Source organism: Callospermophilus lateralis, chromosome 12 (assembly GCF_048772815.1).
Source record: "Callospermophilus lateralis isolate mCalLat2 chromosome 12, mCalLat2.hap1, whole genome shotgun sequence".
Taxonomy (NCBI): domain Eukaryota; kingdom Metazoa; phylum Chordata; class Mammalia; order Rodentia; family Sciuridae; genus Callospermophilus; species Callospermophilus lateralis.
In genome coordinates this window covers 55,460,671-55,485,609 of record NC_135316.1, presented here as the reverse complement: position 1 = coordinate 55,485,609, position 24,939 = coordinate 55,460,671, and positions in this window count along the sequence as shown.

Below are 24,939 nucleotides of genomic sequence, written 5' to 3'. Positions count from 1 at the left end.
ATTAGCTACAATTCAAATAATTACTTGTTCTTCAGTAGAGATTTGAGCATCTGATTTGTACCAATACGTGGCCTTTACACTCATTTTATATTGAAATACTTATGGATTACTTGTATCAGGACTCAGAAAATGACATCCTCAGATATGGCATCTTGACATACTGAGTATTTTAAACTAAAGGAAATTGAGAAAATGTCAGAAGCAGTATCTGACCTTTTCCCTCCCTTTCCCCCTTAGGGGCCCTCATTTGACAGGTGTCTTTCCCTATATTCTAAAGAAAGTAGTGAAGACCCGGAAATGCCAAAAAGAATCTGAACAAACAGGCCTCTTTAAATTGCTCCCAGTTTATTACCATTATATCATACCCACTTTTTTTTCCCAATCACACTTTTATATGACTACTCTTAACCGAAACTAACTTTAAGAACACATTTTTACCTGTTTTTTTTTAGTCTTCATTCATGTAGGCTCCCCTGTCATGTAAAACTTTGGTTAAAAAATTTTGTTACACTCTTCTTTGTTATCTACCTTTGTCACAGGGGTGTCAGCCACGAACCTGGCAAAGGATAAGAGATAAATAATCGGTTTTCTTCCCTATACTTGCCAAACAGCTACTGATTCAAACCCTCCTTGTCGTCTTCTTACAGTTTTAGTCTCAGCAGCTAGGACAATTTGTAAACCCAGGAGCACCCCCACAGCATCAGATCTCAAGAATCTCACTGTAGTCTTAAAGCATCCTCTGCTCTTATTGGTGGATGTCTGCACAGTACCAGCTGTATTTTATAGTGGTGCTAGCAAGAGCTAAAATTATTCTGCTTAATTTTGTGAAATCATGAACACGAGGAGGTCTGTGGTTTCCCTGATCAAAATTAAAAAAAAAAAACTGTTGAAAAAGAAGAAAGATGAAAGGGGTAGTGATTAACTTATAGTGATTAACTTATGTAGAATATCTGCTATTAAAAACTAACTATATAGAAGCCCTCAGTTGTTCTGAGGTCACTCTAAGGTGACCCTCCTCAGGGACGTAGTGTATGCTCTCCTGATCCTCAAAGGTTTTCACCTAGAGGTATAGCCAGCTTACCCCTATTGAAGACTGCCTGATTCCTTGCAAGTCACTGCTTCCTATTCAATAACTGTCCTCTGACTTTTGTTGTCAATGTATAGACATATTCCATAAAGACACTTCAAATCCCACTCCCTGACACTAAGAAATACAGTCTGAAAATTCAGCATACATTCATTGAACTTGAAGAGCACAAAATAAAATGCAAAATAGGAAGAACTTTCAAGAACAACAACAACAAAAAAAAAAAAAAACCCGAATGTCTCCTAGAATTCATTGGCAACACAAGATTTTAATCAAGTTTTCTTTATATTATGAATGAATCTAAAATTTCTTTTTACCTTTTTACCAAAATGAAATTCATTATCCACTCATTGTCTACTGGACTTCCCTTTTCAACGAAGGGTGAAAACAAAAGAATCCACAGGAACAGCAACAACAAATAAAAACCTTTCATTTCTTGCATAATTCTACAGAAAAGACTTCAGCAGCATCATCATCATAATTATCTTCCTGGAAATAAGCAATTTAGCTCAGGGAAGACAATTTTAGATATTAATACACAGAGTAATTGAATATTGTTCCAAAATTTTATTTTTATTAAAAGAATTTTCTTTCTCACTTATATCACCAAAGGTCCATTTAACTGATTCCCATAATCCTACTTCTCCCAAATGAATACCTTCCTCCAACTAAGCTTTACCTCTAACTTATAAAACTTTGGAATTACACTTTCCCTAATTCTAACCATTTATTTTCAGATATTGGGGCCAAGTCTCAGAAGACTCTCTATAACAAGTGCTTTATAAAATGCCTCTAGAATTAGTCTTCTGTTGAATATAGCTACATTTCATTTGAAACTGTGAAGCTGAGTCTTAGGGTGATATTCAACACTGTTGAATATATAATGAATTTTGCTTACCCTAGGCACCAGAAAATGAACTAAAATAGGTAGTTTTTCCTATTTCCTAAAATAGGAAGATCTTCTTATTTCCACTCTCTTTGGGAAATGTACCAAGGGAGAGAACCACCTTTACCCAGTTCACACATTCAGGGACTGAAAAAGAAAATAAAATGATTTGTTGAAAACGTACTAGTACCCTCTAAATATAAACCTGTGTGTGCTAGGTTCATAAGTTTGAAATATTAATAATCCTATTTTTGTTGTTTTCTGATACCTCTTATTCCCTCACTTATTTCAATAGAACATAAACAGTTTTATGCTCACTAACCCCAGGGAAAGAGATGTTAGCCTAAAGCAGCCTCTTCTAAATTTTGAATTTCACATGATTAGTCCTTGATGGGAGCAGAAAGAACTTAGGGCACAAACAATAGACTTTTGGAGTGAGACATGTAAAAACAGAGTTCAAGGCCCTTAAGTCTGGGGAAATAAATGCTTAAATCAAAGATAAATGGAGATGGGTCTCGAAGTAGTACTAGGTAGATGGTGCCGCAGTCTCTGGCTGGGCACAAATCACGAGTCTCCACACAGCTTGTAGATTCAAACAGCAATTCTTTATTCCCGATCTCACACCGGCCGTCTACAAACACGTTCTGGGGAAATCCACGTTCTCTGCCCAAATCCAATCCGCCCAAATCCACTCCTGCCTAAATCCACACCGCATGGGCTTCTGTCTCTCAAAAAATACTGTCTGACCCTAAGCACTCAAGAGGAACTCAGCAGCAGGATACGCCCTATTCCAAAAGAGGAACACCCTAATCTCCTATTACTAAACCACCCTATTCTAAAGGGGAAACACCCTACTCTCCTATTATGCTAAACTGCCCTATTCTAAAGGGGGAACACCCTAAACACGGATCCTGCCCTGGTCCTTGAGCAAGGTCACCTTTCAGAAGTCCTTCCACTAGACATACCTACTTGGCTGATGGCTCCCAGCAAGATGGTAGAAACTTTCTGTGAAAAGCATCTTTGTTTTCCTATACATTAGGCAGATACAAGAGAGATGTAGCATTCCAGAAAGTTTTGTATTATTTAAATCAGAAAAACAAACAAACAAACATGTATTTTGTTTTTTGGATCGAATTAAGGGGTAGGGGAAACACAAACTGACACTAAAGAAAAAAAAGGCATATGAAGAATCTAAGTAGATGGTCTTAAGTAATATCACCTAGTTTCCTTTACAGGAGCAAAAGGATGATTTCCTTCAGTGAGACTTTTGAGGATTAAAATGAAGGATGATTTAGTGGCAACCCATATGCACTGATGAATAAGGACTCCACAGGAAGATGGATGTTTCAGTAACTACCATCATGGGCAGATGATGATGATAACCAGATGGCACCCTTTCATAGCAAGTAACAAACAACTCAACTGACAGTGACTTAAGCAATAAGGATATCCTTTGCCCACATGGCAAGAACTCAAGAGGTTCTATTAATTCAGCAGCAGGATGATGTTATCAAGGCCCTTGGGTTTCTCACATTCTTCTCAACTAAATTCAGCTATTTGTTTTGGCTGTGTCCTTTCTTCAAGGATCATTGTACAGTAACCATAGATCTTGGCTGCATGGTTACTACACTCCCTCTAAAGAAATCAAGTGTACTGTCTCCTTGAAAATCTCTTATTTTTAGTGAGAAAAAGAAAATACTTGCTCAGAATACTTAATTGAATCTCTTTGTATTTTTTTAGCATATTCCTAAACTAGCTGCAACACAGACTATACAGTCAAGTTTCTCATGTTTTCTAGCCTCTACAAGGGGAATGGCTTTGTGTATGTTTACTTTCTAATGTGATGGACAGTCAGGTGTGGTCCCAAGGGGAGACAGAAAAGATTTGGGAAAAGAAAGCTTATAATAATCACAGGCTTTAGAAACCAGTGGAAAAGCGGTTCATAAAGGGTCACATGGGGAAGACACTAGGAGAGCAGGAGGGTATGAAGAACTTAGACCATGGATTTTATTGGGGCTTAAAAGGCAGGGCAGTGTACACAAGGGAAATAAATTAGTTAAATTGGGGTTGATGAAAGTAAATAATTTTTCATTATGGAATAAATAGTGAAAATGAAACCAAGCATTCACATTTCTTTCAAATAATTTTTGTTTATTGACATGATGGGTAAGTTTTGTGGAGTTTTTTTTTTTTTTAAATCAATTTGCATTAGGCTTAGAAATAGTATATATTCTATTTAAATTCTCATACTCTGCTGCTTTTTAGTATTAGCTTTGAATGACAATGAGTGTTTTCTACTTAGCAGCGAGTCACTATGAGAATTTGGTAGGTACCAAGGCATCAGAAGCTTTTAGCCACCTGTTATTATACAATGAAATTCACAAACATGCAAATATTTGAATTCCAGAATGAATAGAATTAGCCCTAAATTGTAGGATTCAGAATAATAAAAAACTTTAAGAATTTTGTAAGAAACAAAGTGCAGAATATAATTGTCAAATACTTGTAAATGCAAATAAGTTGACTATGATATGTAAAACCATATCCAACAAAAAGATAACATGCTCTTAAATCATATTCCAAATGCTTGATAACTATTATTACTAATACAAGTTATTTCAAATAACAGAATCTTATTATATGAACAATATATATTTTGTATATAGACTCATATATGCAAAAATCAATTGGCTGCACATTGAAATTTCTAGGTAAAGATTCTATTTAAATTTGAGAAATGTAATAAAATACTTCTTAGCATTCTGAAAAACAAGATACATACAGGATATACCCCATCACTTAATATATGTTAATTAGAAGTTATTATATATGGGGCAGCCTTGTTGACACAATATAGTGAAAATAAAAGTATATTTCACAAATAATTTTGCAACTGTTGTTTGAAAACTGAATCATTATGTGAAGACATAAAATATAAACTATGTGTAGAGAACTATGTAAAAATTATAAGCTGAAAAAACTATGGAAAAAATCTATTTTTAAACCATAGTAAAAATATTTTCTCCAAGTTATTTACAAGTATACATGCATGACTCAAGTATACCTCACGCATTTTTCTGTTTTTAATTTCAATTCTTCTTCCTTCTCATTTGTGATACATTATGTGTATATAGTTTTCAGATATGACCACACTTTTCTTATGTTATTATGAAAGTTATTGATCAATTTATCAATTACTAAAATTAATTTCCTTCAATTTTTATTATACTTAAAAACACATAGCATAATATTTACTATCACAACCATTTTTAAGTGTGTATTTCAGTAATCTTAAATAAATTTACTTTGTTAGAAAATAGACCTGAAAACTTTTTCATCTGATGCTTTATATCTTAGAAAAAACAAATCTTATTTACTCTTTCCTCTCTGATAACTACCATCATATTCTCTGTCTCTTTATCTTTGATAAAATTAGGTTTAATATACCAGCATATCTTTTTAAAAAAAATTTACTACCTAATAAATCTATACTTTTAAAAGTTTTATTATTTTATTCCTATATTTCCTATGTTTTTACTTTATTCTACACCTATTCTTGTGTTCTGGTACAATGGTGAAAAGAATTAACTTATATTTTATGCTGTTTTTGAATTAATGTTGTATATTTTTATTTTTTGTCTAGAATTTATGTTAGTGAAAATTTTCCCAACACCAATTATTGTCAACTATATATTGTCTCACTCATTTTAAGTTACTATACTTCTTTTAATATTAACTCATAAAAAGTGCTTGTATATATTTCCAGACTGGGTATATAGATTTAGTCTTCTCTATATATTTCAAAATTCTAATAATTACTATTGTTTTCTATATTAATATTTCATGATATTTCAGGCTTCATTACTGTATTTTGGCTGAATTTTAAAATGTGAATTTGTGTTATTTTCTCAAAATTAACTATAATTTTGGTAAAATTTGGTTAAAATACCAGTGAAGTTTTTTTTTCATAATCTATTAAAATTTTATTTCATCTTTATATTTACTGTGACTTATATTTTGTTCTATATCTATTCTTGTGCTCTGATTCTATTTTGAAAGGGATTATATTGCCATTATTGTTTCAAATAATTTATTATAGCAATGCAATAAAACTATTTTGTTTATGTATTTGTGAATTTTTAATATCTCGTTTTATTATTCTGAAGTATTTCAACTGAAATATTTTAACTTTTCAAATATTTACACTTCTTAATTTATTGAAATATCTTAATTCATTTGCTACCAGTTGTTCAATAAAATTAAATAAGCTTGATGTGAAGAGGGATTACTTTTTTATTTATTTTTTTTTTAATTTTCAAATGGTATTCTGGTTCATAATAAAGAAAAGACAGTGAATTTGGGTGAAACATCTGATGTCATTATTTAATATGATATTTATTTAAACTCTTTTCAACATTCATAAAAATTAGACATATATGTAATATTCATCATATTGATACCACAGGTTATCAGTGACAAGTACTGCTTCTTCACATATTTAAGTATAATTCGGAGGCAAGCATATAAAGCAGGTATTATTTTTTTTTTTCACTTTTCAAAAATCTTTAATAATGTAACAAATCTATGGGCTCTGACCTCTATGTTATTATCTTATGCTCTAGGTTAGTTCTCTTTACTACCACCTCTGATAACTGAAGCTCCCTCCTTCAGTGAGCGGTGGTTACAACTGAGAAGCCAGAGGAGACACATTGAAATAGTTCACCCCATGGGACAGTGTCTGAAGGGATTAGAAGTGGATATGCCTTTCAGGACACTTGAGAAAGAGGTAGGTGGCAGAGTAGTCCAGCATGTGAGGTTGGTTTGACTTGCAGAGGGGTGGGGCAGAGGGTATCTCCAGAAAGACAATTGGAATGGTGATGTGGTCTGGTGATTTGGCACTGGGTTAACTAAGGGATGCTGTGCAGCCACCAAAGCAAGTTGCAGGAGAAAAGGATCCTCTGCTTTGTGGCTGCTAACTCTGAAGGTATAACATCTGTCTTTATGAGAGTTCCTGCTCCCACATAATATCTGAAATGTGAACTTTAATCTCAGCATTGGCAACAGCCCTGGGAGGGCCTGTCTTGATGGCTGCGGTGATGCCATATCTGCGTTGTTTGTTGACCCAGTAGAGGAACGGGCTGTAAGTGAATGTTGAAGCTTTCATCACCTCCACCCACTGCTGGGCCCGCTCCTCCCGCTGCAGCTTCTTCCTCCAGTGTAGAAACATCATGCATCCACCAATTATCAGAGCGCACATCCCCAGCCATACAAAGTACCATGGGACCCACACTGAGGCAGTAAAAAAAAAGAAAAGAGAAAAGTTGGCTGACAGCTGTAGCTTGAGACCTGAACTGTTTCTCATTCCTCTCCTTGATTTGGCTCAGTCATCCATTCATTCCTTCCCTTCCTCTTGCAAGACTTGCCACATTGTCTTCTGATAGAGTCCAAGCTATTTTGGCAGGAACTTTGAGAGGCCACTTTGGCCTTTGACAGATGAGGAACACTAGGTCTACAGGGGCCATGACTTACCCAGACTCTGTCAGAATTTCTGGCTCCCAGTCCAGGACCCATGCCATTCTTCAGACTGAGAAGCCTCACTAAGGGCAAGGTCCTTGAAGGACTCCCATGTATCTTTTCTGTTTGGGCAGAATGTTGTCTGTGTCTTCAAGGAGTCCTCCCTTTTTTGGTGGAGTCTATCTCTTAACTGCTTATCACTTTATGGAGACAGCCACCACCCCATGCCTACAAAGGGTATTTCCCTACTCTCTAAGGATGAGAGGGGCACTTACAACCAGGAAGGCCCAGGTCCTCCTTTGAGGAATCCATCATTTTGAGGCTTGAGGAATCCATCTGTACGAGGCTTGTTACCAGGCCTGTGGCTCTGGAAAGAATGAACTCACCCACTCCTCGCTCCACCAATGGGAGTCCTCAGAAGGCCCCAGCCCCATTATTTCCTCAAGATGAGGTCACTGGGTTCTGAGCACTGGGAATTCCAGGAGTGGCAGTTGTGGAGTGGGTGACAGTTGATGGAAGGAAGGGACTCCATCTTGTGACATGTCATGAGCATAGTTTTCTTCCCTCAAAGAATGGTCTCAACACAGAAACGTCTGTTTCCAACTTCATAAGGGGAACTCACAGAACAGCCCCCATTCAAGGGCCCTTACACCCTCAGGAGCTTATAGTTATATTGTGAAGCATGAACACAGAAAACTAATGGATATTCCTAATGAATAGATATATAAAAGACTCTTTTAGGTGAGGAATCTATGTCTCTGAGCATACAGATTTCCTTTTAAATTATTTAATTAATTATTAATTTATTTTTTAAATTTATTTTACTTACACATGACAGTACAATGTTCTTGACATATCATACATTTTTATCTGATGGGACATATTTTCTCATTTTTCTGAGTATACAGGTTGCAGAATTACATTGATTAGGCATGGGCTGGAGATATAGCTCAATTGGTAGAGTACTTGCCTCCCTTGTACAAGGCCCTGGGTTCAGTCCCTGCACCACCAAAAAAAATCTTAATTATTAATTTATACTTGGTGCTGATCATCAAACCCAGGGCCTCACATATGCCAGCCATTATTCTACAACTGAGCCACAACTCCAGTTCCCCATATAGCTTTTCTTATACTGTTCCTCTGTTTATTGAAGATCTGTTTCAATGTGCAAAAAAAAAAAAAAAAAAAGATATATTGTTTCCTACAAGGATTAGAGGCACAATAAAGCTGTGGGGATGGGGTTTGTAATTTTTTTTATTGTAGGTGTTAATTGCTTTTTATTTTCTATTTAAGACTCTCAGTTCAATCTTTCAACAATGAGATGATGTAAGACCCAACTGCAGGAGAAGTAAAACAAGTAACAAATGAAAATGAATTGGCATATTCCAAGAAAACATGTTCTGCTCTGGAAAGAGCAAACATTTTCTGGAAATATGAGAAAAACGTGATAAATTATATGAACATGAGCAAACTTGTCTTTCTTGGTCTTACTCTTACATACCTAATATACTTGTATTTCATTTTTTTTATTCCTGTTACCTACATCTAATATAAAACCATCAATACCCTATACAGGATTTCTACATTATCTTTCTAGTAGGTATTCTGTTCCCATTTTCTCCCCCTACATATCATATCCTCACCAGCTGAGTCCTTTTAAATTTTGCTTGCCTGATAGGGAAGCATAGTATACTGGTTCAAACATAGACTACAGAACCAATCTGCCAGTTTTAAATCCTAGCTTTACCACCTACTAGCGGTCTGACATGGAAAAGTCTGTTAATTTTTGAGCCTTAGATTCTCTACTTTAAAGTGGAGATAACAGTACATTCTTGAAAGCTTTTTTTTTTTAAATTAATTTTTATTGTTGGTTGTTCAAAACATTACATAGTTCTTGATATATCATATTTCACACTTTGATTCAAGTGGGATATGAACTCCCATTTTTACCCCGTATACAGATTGCAGAATCACATCAGTTGCACAACCATTGATTTACATATTGCCATTCTGGTGTCTGTTGTATTCTGCTGCCTTTCCTATCCTCTACTATCCCCCCTCCCCCCTCCCCTCCCTTCTTCTCTCTCTACCCCCTCTACTATAATTCATTTCTCCCCCTTATATTTTCCCCCTTTCCCCTCACTTCCTCTTGTATGTAATTTTGTATACCCCTGAGGGTCTCCTTCCATTTACATGCAATTTCCCTTCTCACTCCCTTTCACTCCCACCTCTCATCCCTGTTTAATGTTAATCTTCTTCTCATGCTCTTCATCCCTACTCTGTTCTTAGTTACTCTCCTTATATAAAAGAAGACATTTGGCATTTGTTTTTAAGGGATTGGCTAGCTTCACTTAGCATAATCTGCTCTAATGCCATCCATTTCCCTGCAAATTCTATGATTTTGTCATTTTTTAATGCAGAGTAATACTCCATTGTGTATAAATGCCACATTTTTTTTTATCCATTCGTCTATTGAAGGGCATCTAGGTTGGTTCCACAGTCTTGCTATTGTGAATTGTGCTGCTATGAACATGAATGTAGCAGTGTCCCTATAGTGTGCTCTTTTTAGGTCTTTAGGGAATAGACCGAGTAGGGGAATAGCTGGATCAAATGGTGGTTCCATTCTGAGCTTTCCAAGAAATCTCCATACTGCTTTCCAAATTGGCCGCACCAATTTGCAGTCCCACCAGCAATGTACAAGGGTACCCTTTTCCCCATATCCTCGCCAGCACTTGTTGTTGTTTGACATCCTAATGGCTGCCAATCTTACTGGAGTGAGATGGTATCTTAGGGTGGTTTTGATTTGCATTTCTCTGACTGTTAGAGATGGTGAGCATTTTTTCATGTACTTGTTGATTGATTGTATGTCCTCCTCTGAGAAATGTCTGTTCAGGTCCTTGGCCCATTTGTTGATTGGGTTATTTGTTATCTTATTGTCTAATTTTTTGAGTTCTTTGTATATTCTGGATATTAGGGCTCTGTCTGAAGTGTGAGGAGTGAAGATTTGTTCCCAGGATGTAGGCTCCCTATTTACCTCTCTTATTGTTTCTTTTGCTGAGAAAAAACTTTTTAGTTTGAGTAAGTCCCATTTGTAGATTCTAGTTATTAACACTTGTGCTATGGGTGTCCTATTGAGGAATTTGGAGCCTGACCCCACAGTATGTAGATCATAGCCAACTTTTTCTTCTATCAGACGCCATGTCTCTGATTTGATATCAAGTTCCTTGATCCACTTTGAGTTAACTTTTGTGCATGGCGAGAGAAAGGGATTCAGTTTCATTTTGTTGCATATGGATTTCCAGTTTTCCCAACACCATTTGTTGAAGATGCTATCCTTCCTCCATTGCATGTTTTTAGCCCCTTTATCAAATATAAGATAGTTGTAATTTTGTGGATTGGTTTCTGTATCCTCTATTCTGTACCATTGGTCCACCCGCCTGTTTTGGTACCAGTACCATGCTGTTTTTGTTACTATTGCTCTGTAGTATAGTTTGAAGTCTGGTATAGCTATACCGCCTGATTCACACTTCCTGCTTAGCATTGTTTTGGCTATTCTGGGTCTTTTATTTTTCCATGTGAATTTCATGATTGCTTTCTCTATTTCTACAAGAAATGCCGTTGGGATTTTGATTGGCATTGCATTAAACCTATAGAGAACTTTTGGTAATATCGCCATTTTGATGATGTTAGTTCTACCTATCCATGAACAGGGTATATTTTTCCATCTTCTAAGATCTTCTTCTATTTCTCTCTTTAGGGTTCTGCAGTTTTCATTGTATAAGTCTTTCACCTCTTTTGTTAGGTTGATTTCCAAGTATTTTATTTTTTTTTTGAGGATATTGTGAATGGGGTGGTTGTCCTCATTTCCATTTCAGATGATTTGTCACTGATATACAGGAATGCCTTTGATTTATGCGTGTTGATTTTATATCCTGCCACTTTGCTGAATTCATTTATTAGCTCTAATAGTTTCTTTGTAGACCCTTTTGGGTCTGCTAGGTATAGAATCATGTCATCTGCAAATAGTGATAATTTGAGTTCTTCTTTTCCTATTTTTATGCCTTTAATTTCTTTCGTCTGTCTAATTGCTCTGGCCAGTGATTCGAGAAATTCGAGAACTATGTTGAACAGAAGTGGTGAGAGAGGGCATCCCTGTCTTGTTCCAGATTTTAGAGGGAATGCCTTCAGTTTTTCTCCATTCAGAATGATGCTAGCCTGAGGCTTAGCATAGATTGCTTTTACAATATTGAGGTATGTTCCTGTTATCCTTAGTTTTTCTAGAGTTTTGAACATAAAGGGATGCTATACTTTGTCGAATGCTTTTTCCTCATCTATCGAGATGATCATATGGTTCTTATTTTTAAGCCTATTGATGTGGTGAATAATATTTATTGATTTCCGTATATTGAACCAAACTTTCATCCCAGGGATGAATCCTACCTGATCATGGTGCACAATTTTTTTGATATGTTTTTGTATCCGGTTCGCCAGAAGTTTATTGAGGATTTTTGCATCTAGGTTCATTAGAGATATTGGTCTGTAGTTTTCTTTCTTTGAAGTGTCTTTGTCTGGTTTAGGAATCAGGGTTATGTTGGCCTCATAGAATGAACTTGGAAGTTCTCCCTCTTTTTCTATTTCCTGAAATAGCTTGAAAAGTATTGGTATTAGTTCCTCTTTAAAGGTTTTGTAAAACGCTGCTGTATACCCATCCGGTCCTGGGCTTTTCTTAGTTGGTAGTCTTTTGATGGTTTCTTCTATTTCCTCAATTGATATTGGTCTGTTTAGGTTGTCAATATCCTCCTAACTCAATCTGGGCAGATCATATGACTTAAGAAATTTATCGATGCCTTCACTATCTTCTATTTTATTGGAGTATAAGGATTCAAAATAATTTCTGATAATCTTCTGTATTTCTGAAGTGTCTGTTGTGATATTGCCTTTTTCATCCCGTATGCTAGTAATTTGAGTTCTCTCTCTTCTTCTCTTCTTTAGCGTGGCTAAGGGTCTGTCGATTTTATTTATTTTTTCAACGAACCAACTTTTAGTTTTGACAATTTTTTCAATTCTTTTGTTTCGATTTCATTAATTTCAGTTCTGATTTTAATTATTTCTTGTCTTCTACTTCTTATGCTGTTGTTTTGCTCTTCTTTTTCTAGGATTTTGAGTTGAAGTATTAGATCATTTATTTGTTGGTTTTTTCTTTTTTTAAGGATTGAACTCCAAGCAATAAATTTTCCTCTTAGAACTGCTTTCAATGTATCCCATAGATTCTGATATGTTGTGTCTGTGTTTCATTTATCTCTAAGAATTTTTTAATTTCCTCCTTGATGTCTTCTATAACCCATTGATCATTCAGTAACCTATTGTTCATTCTCCAAGTGATGCATGATTTTTCCTTCCTTCTTTTATTGTTGATTTTCAATTTCATTCCATTATGATCAGATAAGATACATGGTATTATCTCTACTCCTTTATATTGTCTAAGAGTTGCCCTGTGACATAATATATTATCTATTTTTGAGAAGGATCCATGTGCTGCTGAGAAAAAAGTGTAAGTGCTTGATCTTGGGTGGTATATTCTATATATGTCAATTAAGTCTAGGTTATTATTTATGTTATTGAGTTCTATAGTTTCTGTATTCAACTTTTGTTTGGAAGATCTGTCCAGTGGCGAGAGAAGTGTGTTGAAGTCTCCCATGATTATTGTATGGTGGTCTATTAGATTCTTGAACTTGAGAAGAGTTTGTTTGATGAACATAGCTGCACCATTGTTTGGGGCATATATATTTATGATTGTTATGTCTTGTTGGTGTATGGTTCCCTTGAGCATTATGTAGTGTCCCTCTTTATCCCTTTTGATTAACTTTGGCTTGAAATCTATTTTATTTGATATGAGTATGGACACTCCTGCTTGTTTCCGAAGTCCATATGAGTGATATGATTTTTCCCAACCTTTCACCTTCAGTCTATGTATGTCTTTTCCTATCAAATGCATCTCCTGAAGGCAGCATATTGTTGGGTCTTGTTTTGTGATCCATTCTACTAGCCTGTGTCTCTTAATTGGTGAGTTTAAGCCATTAATATTTAGCCTTATTATTGAGATATGGGTTGTTCTTCCAGCCATATTTGTTTATTTATGTTACTAAACATGGTTTGTTTTCCTCTTTGATTATTCCCCCCCCCTTTACTGTACTACCTCCCGCTGTTGGTTTTCATTGATATTTTCCATTTCCTCTTCCTGTAATATTTTGCCGAGGATGTTTTGAAGAGATGGTTTTCTAGCTGCAAATTCTTTTAACTTTTGTTTATCATGGAAGGTTTTAATTTCATCTTCCATCCTGAAGCTTAATTTCGCTGGATACACAATTCTTGGTTGGAACCCATTTTCTTTCAGTGTTTGAAATATGTTATTCCAGGATCTCCTAGCTTTTAGAGTCTGTGTTGAAAGATCAGCTGTTATCCTGATTGGTTTACCCCTGAATGTAATCTGCCTCCTTTCTCTTGTAGCTTTTAAAATTCTCTCCTTATTCTCTATGTTGGGCATCTTCATTATAATGTGTCTAGGTGTGGATCTCTTATGATTTTGCACATTCGGCGTCCTGTAGGCTTCTAGGATTTGGGATTCTGTCTCATTCTTCAAGTCTGGGAAGTTTTCTCGTATTATTTCATTGAATAGATTGCTCATTCCTTTGGTGTGGACCTCTATACCTTCTTGTATCCCAATGACTCTTAAGTTTGGTCTCTTTATGTTATCCCATATTTCTTGAATGTTCTGCTCATGGTTTCTTAACAGCTTTGCTGAGCTGTCTATGTTCTTCTCCAGTTGAAATACTTTGTCCTCATTGTCTGATGTTCTATCTTCTAAGTGTTCTACTCTGCTGGTAGTATTCTCAATTGAGTTTTTAAGTTGGTTTATTGCTTCCTGCATTTCCAGGATTTCTGTTTGTTTGTTTTTTATAACCTCTATCTCTCCTCTATAATTGTTTTTTATAACCTCTATCTCCTCCTCTATAATTGATCTTTTGCTTCTTGGATTTGTTTATGTAATTCATTGTCGAAGTGGTCGAAGTGGTCTTTCATTGTCTGATTTTGCTGTCTAATGTCTTCCTTGAGATTCCAGATCATCTGAAGCATGTATATCCTGAATTCTTTATCTGACATTCCATCTGCTGCAGATATTACCTCTTCTAAAGTTGAGTAGACCTGCATTGTTTGTGGTCCTTTCTTTCCTTGTCTTTTCATACTGATCGCGTTTCTTTCTGCTTGGTGAAACTGTTGTGTTATTGATTTTTCCCCCTATATATTTATATTGCTCTTGTATGGTTGCAAAGTCTCCCTCGCAGGCTTTGGCGGTGGTTCTTCCCCTCCTCCAATTAGGGCAATGTGCCTACCACGCCAGCAGGCCGCTGGGCCTGTACTTTCGGTGGGCCTGTTCTTTCAGTGGTCACAGGTCTGCCTACCTTGCAGGCGTGAGCAGTGGCTCTGCCCCTCCGCTGGCCGCTAGGCCTGTTCTTTCTGTCGGTTGCAGGTCTGTCTACCTAGCAGGCGCTGGTTGCGGCTCTGCCCCTCCCCCAACCGGGGCGATGTGTCTGGCGAGCCACTGGGCCTGTTTTGTCGGTGGTCACGGTTCCGCCTACCTCGCACGCGCGTGGAGCAGCTGTGTCCCTCCGAGAGTTGCTGGGCCTGACCTGCCGGTGGGTGGCAGGTGCGCCTACCTTGCAGGCGTGGGGGGTGGTTCTGCCGTTCCGCGGGTCGCTGGGCCTGATCTGTTGGTGAGTCGCAGGTCTGCCTACCTTGCAGGCGCCCGGAGGCTCTGCCCCTCCCCCAACCGGGGCGATGTGTCTGGCGGGCCACTGGGCCTGTTTTGTCAGTGGTCACGTTTCCGCCCACCTTGCAGGCACGTGGAGCTGCTGTGCCCCTCCTCGGGTTGCTGGGCCTGACCTGCCGGTGGGTGGCAGGTGCGTCTACCTTGTAGGCGCGGGGGTGGCTCTGCCGCTCAGCGAGTCGCTGGGCCTGATCTGCTGGTCAAGTATTATTTTTAAAAGGGGTAACATAGACATATCCAGAGAGGGAAAAGGGGGCCATAGCTGGTATCCTGATATACCAAGAAGCAAGGGTGTTTTGCCATTTTATATGTCCTGAGCTTCCTTTGTTCTCCTGCCCTCTTCCCCATCTCTCCTTCTTGTAGTTGACTAGAAAAAAATATCCCAGGAGATGCTCAGTGGGATGTCCAAAAAGCGAGAAGCAGATGGACAGGAAAGGGCCAGATCCAGCAGCCCAGGACACATTAATTAACAACTTTATAACTCCCTGTAGGGAGGGGCAATTCCTTGGGCAGGTTACCTTAGCAACAGGTTAGAGCAGGGGCAGGTTCCTGATAAGGATAGAGGAAGGACTTTCAAGGAATTAACATTTCAATTCCTCTGTTCTCTGGATCTGACCCTTGTCTATCTGCTTGTCTGATTCTGGCTTCAATATTACCATGCAAAAGGGAAACTATAGTTTTGCAATATTGAACTATCCTATATTCATGAAATTCTAAACAATGTTTTGGTAATTAAATCATTCTTTTATTTTGTTTTTATTTAAATGTTTATATTCACAGATGTAATTAATTTTGACTTGCAGGGGGTTTTTTTGTATTTCTTTTTTGTAAATATTATTTTCTAAAAAAAAATAAATAAATAAAGCCATCCCATGTGTTGATAGACTTTCTCAAGAAAACTTCTAAAACCACTTTAAGTGGTTTTATCAAGAACAACCATAAAATGGCATGATGGTAGTTGGAACTTGACATATTTCGGAAGGATTCATGTTCCTCAGAAAGCATTAGGCCCCGCATAAACATTTAATGTGAATAGTTCCAAATCAGCAGAGATTCTGTAATGGAGAACAGTTAAAACAGAAACTCAAATGCAACAGCAATGTTGTACTTGGCTATCTTGGGACACTGACAAATCTGAAAAAAAAAAAAAACAACAACAACAACACAAAAAAAAAAAAACTACTGACTGTCTAGTTTTTGAATTCATTACAAAAAGACAAACAGTAAAAAACAAAACAAAAACATTTCATAATTTTTAAACTCTTTATACTTATTAAAAAGATTGTTGATGTTATATATAGTTAAGTGAAATTTTTATAGGCTTCATCCTGATACCCTATTTCCTCTTTTTCTGTTTGCAAGACTTAAATGAATACACATAACCTGGCAGAATCCCCATACTGCAAGGAAAAGCCAACTGAAAATAATTAGAACTTTTCATACTTAGTAAACTATCAGTCTAAATGGAATAAAGCATCCCTGTGAGAATTACAGAGATTAACACCATGTCCAAAATTTTGTAGCTATGGAGATGCTTATCATTTACCCATTAATTTCTCTGGGCTGAACTGTGCCGCAGACTGGCATGTGTTTGAAACTGACAATAGGTTACAAAGAAATTAATTGGGTAGTCAATTCAATTGTAGCTGCTTTCCCAGATGTGCTTGCTTTTCTTAGATACCCAGCATTGTGAAATAGTTATGTGTGTCCAAACTTGCCATAGAGCAACAGACACATATATTTAGTCCAAAAAGTTGGGCATCCTATGACAAAACACAAAACAGGGTGATTTGTGAAGGCTCAAGAGGGACAAAAAGAGCATATAATAAGAAGGAAGCAAACATAATTGCTAGGTCTCCTTGGGCTTTAAGGCAAGTATTTGGCTTTCCATTGTCCTATTTCCATTGGCTCATACCTAAATTATTACTAGTTGTGCTCCCTGATGAGGACTAGAAGAGTTTCCCAGCAGACCCCCCAGATGGAATAAGCTTCTCTATCATTTAAGGCTTATGGCTGGTAAGATTTCACTGGAATGGGAATATACTAATTGGATTGTAATGCATTAAGGAATCTGAAAATTTCTGAAAAGGTAATCAAATCAGAAGCTTTATGTTTTATATATAATTACATGTCACTTTTAGCAATTAAGTATACTTCTTTAAAAAATAAAATAAAATAAAATCACTCCTTCCTGACAGAACACCACGGAACATTTTTGGATATTCAATAACTAGCAATAGGAAATTTGCAGACCACAAAAATTTAGCAAACCTTGTGAATTAAATTCTTTCTGGCCAAACTAGCTGTTAATTGAGCTTTTCAATGGTTCTCAATCATTAGATGAAAATAATATAAGCAGGTAAGAAGTGAAAACAATACTGTTACACCATATCTGCCTCTGTCTGGTGTCTACATTATCATTTAGCTCTCTGTCAACAATTGTGTTTGGACTCTAGGTTTCTCCTGTAATTACATGAGTGATACATAAAAACATGGCATTGTATTTTAGAATCAAAGCTTACTTAGAAAAAAATAATATCATGCAGTGGATAATATCAAGATACTATTGTATCTTGAAGAATGATATAAATCTTTGAACCAGAGAATAACATAGGGCACTTCTAATTACCTCTGCGAATTTGTGTGTGTGTGTGTGTGTGTGTGTGTGTGTGTGTGTGTGTGAGAGAGAGAGAGAGAGAGAGAGAGAGAGAGAGAAAGTGGCTGTGTGTCTTTTTTTTTTGTGCATGCTGTATTTGCTGGTAACAAAAAGTAGAAACGTGAGTAGCAGAAAGGATTTTGAACATTTCCACCATAAAGAATGACAAATGTTTGAGAAGATTAATATGTTTACCATCATATAAGCATTACACAATATATACATGTACCAAAATACCATACAAGAACTCATGAATATGTAAAATTTCTATTAGTTTACTTATCAGCTCAAAAAAATCAATGTAATTTGTACTTAAAGAAAGAGTGCCAATGTGGGTGATATTCTACAAGAATATATTTAATGACTCACTTAAAAGAGTTGTTCCACATCTCCAAGAATCTGGACTTTGCTTATTGGTGTTCATAATCAAATGACCAAAACTTAGAACAAAGTATACAATTAGGAGCTCAAAGAGATGGCTGAAATAGATAACTCATTTGAAACACCTGCCAAAAATAAATTGGAGGAAAAACAGAGAGAATAGGAAGATTGGCTAGAGTGATTCTCATGATTTATTAAAGATTAATAGTGTTGTTGCTAAATGGTGGTGTAAAAAAAAAAGGAAGATCTGTTTGAATGAAGGTATACTAATCTTGTACATATTTTCATATGCTAGTTGGCCATTTATATATAAAAAATGTCTTATGAGAAATGTCTCTTTAGGTGACTAGCCCTTTGCCCATTTTTTAATGGAATTATTTGTTTTGTTGTGAAGTTTATTGAGTTCTTTATATATTCTGAATATTAAACCCTTGTTAGATGAATGTATTGCAAATACTCACTCTCATTCTAGAAGTTATCTCTTCATTCTGTTGATTGTTTTTTTTTCTGTGCAGAAATATTTTAATTTAATATAATACAATTTAAAATTTTGTTGTCTGAGTTTCAGACCCGAAAAAGTATTACTTAAACAAATTTCTGTGTTTCCCCTATATTTCCTTCTAGCAGTTTCATAGTTTCATGTCTTATATTTAAGACTTTGATCCATTTTGTATTATTTTTTACTATGAAAATGTGAATATGATATAAGCATTACACAATATATACATGTATCAAAATACCAGACAAGAACTCATGAATATGTAAAATTTCTATTAGTTTACTTATCAGCTCAAAAAATCAATGTAGTTTGTACTTAAAGAAAGAGTGCCAATGTGGTTGATATTCTACAAGAATATATTTAATGACTCACTTAAAAGAGTTGTTCAACAACTTTTTCCAGGAACATTTATAGTTATAGATTTCTGTGCTTTCTATTCTCTTCCATTGACCATTGTTCATGTATTTTTTTTTTTTTAAACTCAGGTGTGTTCTACCAGTTAGTTACTTATCAAGTACTTGTTCTTTGTAAATTTTGTTACAGGGTCTTGCTAACTTGCTGAGCTGGCCTCACTCACACATGACCCTTCTTCCTCAGTTTTCTGAGGAGTTGGGATTTTAGATGTGCCTACCTACACTCATCTGATGTGTCCATTTTTAAAATACCATACTCTACTGTCTTGGTTATGACAGACCTGAAATTTCTTTTGATAGTATTTTGATGTTGCCAGTTTTGTTCTTTTTGCTCTTATTGCTTTGACAATTTGGGATTCTTTGTGGCTACACAGGAATTTTTGTATTTTCCCCCTACTTCAGTGACAACTATAATTTGTATCTTGATGAAACTGGATGAATCTGTAAATCTCTTTGAGCATTGTCTAGATATTTTAACAAGGTTGATCCTTCCAATTTTTGAATATGGGAAATGTTGCATTTTGTGGGTATTCTTCAATTTCTTTTGTCAGTATTTTACAATTTTTATTATAGCTACTGTTTACTTCCTTGATTAAATTTATGCATATTCTTCAAAAGCCAAGATTATATACCTCACTCCCTTTTCATCAAGTTTGTTATTGGTGGTGTATAAAAACCATAGTGATATTTGTTTGGTGATTTTGTTTCCTGAAGCTCTATTCACTTTATCTATCAACGCCAAGTAGTCTTTTAATTAGAGTTGAATTTCATTTGCGTTCAAGGCTATTATCAAAATATGAACAATTACTATAGTTTGGTGGTTTATTTGGAATGATAGGTTTGATTCTTTTATCTTTTTCTGTTTTTAACTTCACTTCCAGTTGGTTCTATACTTAGTTTGTTCTCATGATAGTAGTTATTTTCATTTCATTTCTAGATGTAGTTTTTTGTTTTTGTTTTAATTGGAACACCAGTCTAATGGGATATAGTCTCTCAGTTTTCACTTGAAAATTTTCATTTCTCCCTTGTTTTGGTAGGTTGTGTTTCTGAAAACAGTATTTTTCGTTGAAAAAAAATTTTTTCAGTATATTGAATATATCAATGTGTGCCCCTAATTTTCTGCTGGGAAATCTGCTGTTAGTGTAATAAGGGTTTTCTTGGAACTTTTCTCTTGATGATTTTAGAATTCTCTCTTTGTCTTGGAGTTTTGACAATTTGATTAGAATATGCTATGAAGATGTTCTATTTATCTGGGGACTATAAAGATTTTTCTGTATCTGGGTATCCATATCCTTCCCAAGATTTGGGAAGTTTAAGCTATTATTTCATTGAGTTGACTTTTTTATGTCTTTTCTCCTTCTCTTTTCAAACACCCGTAATTTAAATATTTGTTCAATTACTGTTTTTTTATAAGTTTTGAGAAGTTCTTTATTCTTTCCCCTTAGTTTCTTTCCTTTCCTTTTTTCTAATTTTTTTCTCTCTTATTTCTCCCTTTTATTTATTTATTTATTTATTTATTTATATTCTGACAGCTCATTTCTAAAGGCCTGTCTTCAAGTTAAGAAATTCTTTCGTATTCTTTATCTAGACTAATGTTTAGACAATTAACTCTATTTTTACTTAATTAACCAAGTGCTTTGGCTCCATAATTTGTTTGCTCTTCTTGTGCTCTCTGTATCCATCTTCAATTACAGATTATGGATTAGGTTCCTAATTTCATTAAATAGGCTGTATTCTCTTGAAACTTATTGATTTGATTTTCGAAGAATTATTATTCTGATATTTTTTCCTTGCTTTTTTTGGATCTCTTGGGAGAAGTTCATTGTATTCTTTCTAAGGTGTCTTACTACTATAGATTTGCATACATTTTGTTACCCTATATTGATATGTTTTTCATTTGGGTGAACTGTCATCTGTACCAATTGACCTTGGTTCCATTGGGCACAGAAGTGTACTTTCTGCATAGCTTCTTCAGCTTTGGACATAAATGCAGTAGCAGTGGCCCACATGGGTGTGAGTGTGTACAAACACTGAGACTGGGGCACCCTGTGCACATCTACTCCCAGGGGTCTGGATAAGTGCAGCACAGCACACTTGACAACAAGAAGGCAACTGCTGGACTCCTGGATCACAAATGGATGGATCTATTTCTGTGGGTCTAGGAACATGCTATGTATCTCAGGTGGCACTGATAGCATGGAGCTTGTGTATTGTGGCACATGGCTATCACTTTCTAAAGTTGCAAAGGAGCATGTTTCTGTCTCAAACCTGAGCACATGAAACACAGAAGTGAGGGCTATTGGAGGGGCTCCTGTTCCTCTTTTACCCCTTATGTTAATACTTTCTCAGATTTAATCTGGTCAGTTCTGAGATGGAAGGTTGGTTGATGCTAGGCACTTTACTTTTTTCTAACTACAACCTAATCTCCATGTATTACATTTTCATATTCATTGGCACAACACTTCAGCATTCTCTCCCAAATAATCTAGATTTTTGTCTTTGTTCTTCTTTGCAGGAAAGTGACTCTAGAAACTCCAGTTAGCCATTTTTCCTCATGTTGATTTTTTTAACCTATACTTGTACATACTGTATCTAAATACAGAAGTACAAAATTCTTTGCTATATCAATATTAATATATTGATGTGCATATTAGCCAGAAATCTTCACCAAGTGTTTGTTAATTCCCTGGGCAAAAATGGAAGATCTGAAATAGTTAATTTACAAATTTTATTACTGTTAGCTGGTCAAGCATGTAAACAACAGCCATTGTAGTTAGTGTAAGCAGTATACAACTATCCAAATCAAACCATAATGGTGGGGAATTGAAAACTGAATTTTCTACACAGCTCACCCTAAAGGCTCTTCCCAGAATGTGCTGTGATTTTAATGTGCTATTATTTGGGAAGTTTCCCCATCCAGTCTTTATCTCTACCCTTTGATCTAGTTGTAGTCTATTTAGAAAATAGTTTTACCTTTGTCTTTCCATTTTTTTGTCTTTCATTTTCTCATATTTCTATATTAATAGATTTTTCTCATAATTGAGTTTTCATATTGATTAGCAAAATATGCAATTAATATTAATTAAATAGACTTTCTGAAAATTTTAAAACTAGCTAAATAATTAAAATACCTATTTTAATCATTCAAAATATGCATCCTTGTTTCTGTGAGAATTTCCAAAATTTGATTTGATTAACTGAAACTTTGTGGGAAGAAAATTTGTTGTTGAGGTTCAATAAAGATTATATAAGACTGTAAATGTACTTTGAAAATCATATAGTAAATAGTGCATTTAGTCATCTGGAAAACATAACTCAGCTTAGTGTTAGGATTTAAGAATAATAAAGAACTGAATATGCTAAATTTATTCACATATCTTATGTGACTGATAAGTTTAACTTCAAGATTACATTCCCTGAATATGTGGATTATACTTTTGTAAAAGGTACAATTATTTTTCCAAATAATAATTGTACAGTGATCCAACTGAAGTCATTTCTATAAAATATTTACATATAATTTCTTGTAAATTAATGTATGAATTTGAAAATATATTTATAAGATCACAAATAGATCTTAATCAAAGTTCTTTAATTTCAGAATGTGGCCTCTTATTGAGGGGGTGTGTGTGCATAAACTAAGTTACTCTAAAAATTTGACAACGGTTTCCTTTTGCTGTATTTTTAATTTCAAGGTTTTTTCCTCAGTTTAAAATTCCCCAGTTTCCTTTGGGGAATCAATCTAATATAAATCAGAGACATTTTATTGAGAAATAATGGGTATGGAATTTTTTTGCAAGCACATTAGTTTCCATGGAAACATATAGCAAATATCCTTTATGCTATTTCTTTTAACAAAATGTGTTATGAATTATTTTTAAAGTTACTTTGTGTGACTTGGATATTATATTACTATTATATTACTAATAGAAGTATGCTATTGGACTTCATAATAGACAACTATGGTCTGCATCAGTGGAAAATAATGAAATCTTTTCTAACTCGCAGTCTCTTAGATTTACAATTTTTTTTTTTTTTTACTTTTCTTTCTTTTTTTTTTTCTTGAACTTAAGCACCAAAAATAATTTTTAACAAGGAGATTCTACTCTGTTATGTGGCTAACTCTTAAGGATGACTAAGAACAGATTCAGTAGAGTGAGAAATCACCACATGACTCTTGAACTTTCATAAGCTAAATAAAATTGTTTGTGGTGATCCCTTGAAAACTTTATCTGACACTCAATACTAGTTGAAGTGGAAAAATCATGGCTCAAAATTCTATAATGCTGTGAAGAAGAAATTGGGTCATATTGGCCGGGGTTAGTGAGGGCATGATTGAAAAGCTGAACAGGAGCGAAGTTTGACTCTGCTGAGATCTTGCTAAGCTGTTAGGTCAAAGTTGTGCTGACAGTGAGCTGTACCCAAGAGTCAGACAGGACTCAGGAATTTTGCTGTGTATTGGCCAAAGAGTTTTCCTAGACCAAATATATGGAAAGATTACATCTAAGTGCATATAAATACTGCATATCCATATGTCCTTTGATAGTAATACGAGAGTTTAATCAACTTTATAAATGCTTTATTCACATAGGAAAGTTGCTGAGAAATTGGAAAGGAAACATAAATTATATAAAATGTCATATATGTTTCTATGTTCAAGGTAGATTGTGGTGAAGAAGATGCTGAGGGTTATTCTTCCCAAGATTGTGATAATATATAATTAAGTTGCTAAGTAATGAGACCTTTCTTTTGGATGCACATAAAGCATTAACAAGAATATTTTTTTTTAATTTTTTTAGTTTTCTCCTGGTATATATTATTGAATTTTCTGCTACCTACTAGTATATATTAAGTAAATAAAAAATTATCTATTAAATAAATCTATTTATTTTCCCAAATAAATTTAATTGATTATACACACAAACACATATACCTGAGCTTATATTAATTCATCTTAAGAGTTTTCTACCATAATTGTGTATCATTGTCTCCATCACATTTAATATTTCAAGTCCCTCAGAACATTTCTTTACACCTCTGTATGTTTAGAACCTCAACCTTTAGTCCAGTCTGTTCCTGGTATTATTAGCTACTTTGATTCTGACTTTGATCTATTTCATGTTAATTTTTTGCACAGTATAATGTAAAGATCAAGGATTAATTTTGAATTCCATTCAAAATTACATTCTGAAAAGAGCATGATTTTTCACCTACATTACCTTGGCATTTTGTCAAAGATTAAAATTTATTAAAGTGTTTATATTTTTTTACTCTTCTGGGTTTTATTGAGCCTTGCAACTATCTTCACACAAATTCCATACTGTCTTGATACCTTAACTTTCTACTTAAACTTGAAATCAAGTACTTTAAGTGTCCCAGCATTATTATATATTTGCAAAAACCACGTAAGTTTTGAAAGAGTGCACTATACAAAATTATAGTATTTTCTTCTTAATGGAGGACTTCCTAGAACTTTAAATGTGGCAATGCAATTTATAAATGAATCTCCAAGATAAAGGTGTCAATAAAATATCACTCCAAAATATTCTATGGAAGTCATATTTCCCATTCAGAACATATTCTAAGCCTATTCTCTAAAAATAAACTTTGAGAGATTCAGAATTAACAAGATAGCAAAGAACATAGTAACACAGGACACACAATGCATTTGAATCTAT